Genomic DNA, 4,781 nt, shown 5'->3' on the forward strand with positions numbered 1-4,781 from the left:
TATTAATCAAAGTACTATATTACCAGAACCCTAACCAGCTTCTAACAAATAACGCATGCTCTGTAACCTTGTAAACTTGATCTTTGAGAAGGTTCCATTTCAACTTCCAAGCTTCCATTGTGCACCGTACACAACGCTGTGACGTGGCGTCTCAACACCTCAACACTCCTCCTTAACTTGCACAGGGTCGATCCCGCTTTTCCGGCATAGGAGCAATAGGCGTGGCGTAGGTGTCGCTTTAGTAAAGAAAAAGGATAGTTGATCCTCCGTGGGCACGTGCTCTAGCTTGATGCGTCCTGCCTTGACGTGGTCTCGCACGAAATGCGCTATTAGGTTAATGTTTTACGCACGAGGCGTGAAACCTTGCTTGGTAGCCATCCAAATCGCAGATATGTTGTCTAGTCGAATCGTGGTAAGGCCTTCAGCCTTGAAACCCATCTCAACCAGTAGGAAACCTAGCCAAATGACCTCTTGCTTGGACAAAGCAGGTGCCATATACTCTGCTTCAGCAGATGACAAAGCCACCGTGATCTGCCGCTTGCTCTTGAATACTACCGACCCACTTGCTAGCAGCAATAATACTCCAGACGTTGAGCGACTCGTGTGCTTGTCGCCTCCCCAATTTGTGTCTGCATAAGCCTTAATATCGATTTGATTACTTGTTCCGGGGCAAAAAACCGCACCCCATGTGAAGATGTGCTTTTGAGATAGTTCAGGACGCGCACTGCCGCTCGCCAGTGCATTTTACATGAAGAATCCAGATACTGCAGGTGTTTCGACAAAACAACCCTGATGTTGGGCTTGGTAGCATTGTCGACGTACAAAACAGACCTAATTTGTTGTGGGTAGCCCCGATCATTAGTGTGCACCTCATGCGATTCGTCTTGCGTAAAGCCCTGACCAAACACCATCGGAGCATTTGCTTCAATTAGCCCGAATCGCTCGAGCATTCTCTTGACAAACTGGATCTGCCTCAACACAAGCTCCCCCTTTTGCGGTGCATACTTAATCTCCATCCCGAGAACATATCTAACATTGTCCAGAGATTTCACAGTGAAATGGCACTAATTGCAGCACAAATCGCATCTACTTCAGCATCCGTGGAACCTGGTCTTTCAACTTGTGACTCACAGATTTATCCTGAGAGACCACTGTCCCGATTCGTTTGACCATGGTCAAAGTTTGAAAATCGCAACATATAGAAATTGGCTTCCGTTCTAACAGAGAAAGCTTTCTATCAGCAAGTTCGCTCAAATGCGAATCGTTAGGCATGCTGAATGTAATTGATCTTATTTTAAGCTGGGTGTAAAACGATGATCTCTTGGCTACTGTGCATCGCCCTATGTGGTGGATTCAAGGAAGCTCATAAAACCTCTGCATATCTACCTTACATTCACCTGGAAGATTTGAAGGGTCGAGCTCCTATACAAAACTCTGAAAAATGTCGAGTCTGAGAAGACACAAGGAAAATGAGCTATTTTGAGCCTCGGAGGGGTCGAGAGCAATGTGAAATAGTTTTTAATAGAAAGACGCTCTTTAGCGATGACTTGAACAATGTTTGCTGGTCAATGATTTTTCAGTACTGGACATCGAGAAGTGGGGCGATTGTGCTACCATGTACAATACACTACAAAATAAGTGTGTAAAATGCGAAAGCCAAGATCGACTACAAACTCTAATGTCTCGCGGCGACGGCAACAGTTACAAGCCGTCGAATAATTTGATAACATGAAACTCTCTTTTGATTGAAATTTTGGATATCTATGAGCCCACATTTGCTTTAAAGCAAAAACTCGTTTAGCGCGTATACGGGGTCGCAGTAGCTTGTGCACGACATGATATTATCCGAAAGAAAGCAGTGATACTGTCAGTAGCATCGAGAAAAGCTCGGACGGCAAAAACGATTGCAAGCTACAGCTTCCGGGGCAGGAATAGTTACTGAAACCTTGTATGTCGAGGTCTCCAGATATCATTACCTCCTAAACATCTGCTTCAAATCTGATTTTACTTTTCTTAAAAATGTCAGGGCTAACGCAGAATGTTTAGAAGCGGGTTTCACATTATCCTACATCAATATTGCAGCCTGTATAGTTCTCTGATAATGGGCTTGACGGCATTTTGGTTATCACCCTAGGACCAAATTTACCAATTCTTTCTTATTTGACTGGTAGTTTTAAGCATGAGAAAGACTCATGGTGAGAAGATTTGCAACATCTATTTCTCAAGAACCACACACAGTATATTTGGTTACTTTATTTCTAAAGAGTCCGTAACACGTCCTTGCAAATTTAGGCTTAGTATTTGGATACACAGCTTGATAAGGTTTTCTGGCTTGAATGCTCGGTCGATATTTTACGTTTGGTGCTAGAATTGGCTGAGTCAATTGGAATTGTTGGAATGTAACAATAAATAAAGTCTTCTTCAGTTAAAAAAAAATACAAAGTCTTTTGAAACACAACATGTAATTCGAAGAACACATCGACTGGATAGCCATTCATCGTAAATTAGAAACGTTACACATTGTAACCTGGGATATAAAGGAAAATTTTCATCCGCAGTGTCACTGAGAATCATTTGCGACTCAGTAAGCGAACGACGTGAAGAATGCGGCAGCAGGATAAGCATCAGCATAATTCCCCGTAAAGCACCGTACATGTTATGTGGACAACATTTTCATACAATTAGTCACCAATTCGCCAGCCAGAAATGCTCTTTTGAGCATTTCAAATTACACAAAATATTTTATGAAAAAGCTTAGACACTTATATTGTTACATTTGTATACAGCAACATTAACATAAGAATAATCATCACTAATGTGTTATGTAATATTACAAACCTGTCCTAAAGACATAGTTATTTTCTTTTGTGAAGAGCTTCGTCCACTCAGCTGCAAAACGTGAATCTGAAGTAGCCAGCCGAGAAATTTTGCATTTCATTGTATCGACGGTGTTCAATTACGTGCCACCAATGAGAGTTTCTTTCTATGACAGCGCTAAACGAAGTGTGTCCTAAAATGTTGTTCACTTGATCCTGAGGTACACTGTTTTCGAGAAGGATTTTCTTCAATGGATCCCGGCCGTACTTTGCGCGAATGCAAAGGGTCAGAAATGTTTCCCAGTCGGAGGCTATAAAACGTGATTGCGCTTGACCAACGCCTGCTCTGGTTATGAGCAAGTATGCCGCACGGGCAATGATATCTGTCTTGTTGTGCAGGGGCTTCAATCTCAAAATGTCATTCGTCGACATTGCAGACAGGATGTTATCGTATGAAATTATATAGTCTTGCACGTCGTCGTTGTACCCAGCAGTACGCAATATCAGTTCCACTTCCTTACGATTGAAACCGTAATATATCAAGCGGTTCAAGATAGTATTCCAATTAGCTTCATTTACCACTTGTCTCTCAGTTGGCTTGATCTGTAGAGCAACGGAGAGGATAAGTCGAATAGTGGGTGAATCCAACTCCATTGGCTTACCGGTGTTCATCGATTTCCGAGCAGCATGGAAATCACGAATAAGCCCGTTTATTGTGTGTTTGTCGCTGTAAGCAAGTATGGTTTCCATACGTGCCACAAAATCGATGGCCAATTTGTACTGCGTGTGCTCTTTTCCTGAATTAGTTGGAAAAAACGGATACTCGATATGATTTTCTATTGGTCGAGTCGGCGAGGGGAGTAAATGAAAAAAGCTTGCGTCCAGATGATCTGAAATTTCTTTGGGTCGCATCCTTTCTTCGTCACCAATCACTTTTCTTTTTGCTCGTGAATCTTGCGCTCTCGGCTGGCGATCAGCTAATTGTTTTGTAGAGTTTGAGTCATGGTGGAAAGCGCTGCCAAGTAGACTCGTTACAGCAAAAAGATGCAGTATGAAGGAGAAAGCTGGTACGCGCATAGTGTTCGAGATAAAACTTAGTGTAGAATGAAGCTGCTAGAAGGACTGAGCGAAATTAGAATGAATGGTTCTCACGTGGTTCAAAAAATTTGGAACGATGTTTGTCATCCGCGAATTCTCTCTGTACTTGATACGACGCTTAAATGCCAAAACGTAAAAAATCCACTTGCAAACGTGTTAGCATAAGATTTTATATGTTTCATGCCGTAAATAAAACTGTGTGTTTTTTCACAGCAGATTAAATTCAAACAAATCCTATTTACGTCTTTTTACGCAAAAAGCGTTGAATTGATGGTAAACCCGGACGTAAAAACCAATTATATTCAAAAATCTCTCGCCCTAATCATTGCTATATCATTACCGGATTACTATGCCGTGATAATGAACATTTGGTTAGTAAACATTGAACATTCAACGAGACCATAGTGAGCCTTCAAAAATCGTGTAATTGAACGGTCCAAACGATACCGGTATCGATAAATAATATAGACAATACTTACCGATATGTCTTGAGTATGTCCGTTTCCGCAATGCCGACAATTTGATAATAACTATGAATACACTCGATCTCTCGTGGCGATTGAATCATTTATCCAATCTAAGCTTTTGTAGCATACAAACGAGCAAGTGTTTTCGCATTTCAGCTCTTGCTATTTCTGCCCGTTCAAATGCTATACCAAAAATCCATAAGGAGCTATATACAGAGTCTCTCAGTTAGTATATTACTATTGCTTTATTTGTTTTTAAGAGAATATATTGTGTACTTTTATTTCACGAAGAAGTAAATGCAATAACAATGCATTAGCTTTCCAGATTACTTATCATTCGTGGTCACCTGCTAAAAAGCGAAGTATGGTTCAAATTTGCTGGTGCTTTTTTCATCACATT

At 41.2% G+C, this 4,781-nt stretch overlaps 1 protein-coding gene across 1 annotated transcript in view; it reads right to left on the reverse strand.

Annotated features, from left to right (window-relative positions):
- Positions 1–4,673: 4,673 nt before the first annotated feature.
- Positions 4,674–4,781, reverse strand: part of PHALS_15367 (uncharacterized protein) — a 555-nt gene continuing 447 nt past the window's right edge. Inside the window, exon 1 of the mRNA XM_036407399.1 lies at positions 4,674–4,781. This exon is cut by the window's right edge and continues 447 nt beyond it. The gene's annotated coding sequence lies outside the window, so the exon portion shown is untranslated.

The sequence above is a fragment of the Plasmopara halstedii genome (assembly GCF_900000015.1).
Source record: "Plasmopara halstedii genome assembly, contig: Scaffold_410, whole genome shotgun sequence".
NCBI classification, from domain to species: domain Eukaryota; phylum Oomycota; class Peronosporomycetes; order Peronosporales; family Peronosporaceae; genus Plasmopara; species Plasmopara halstedii.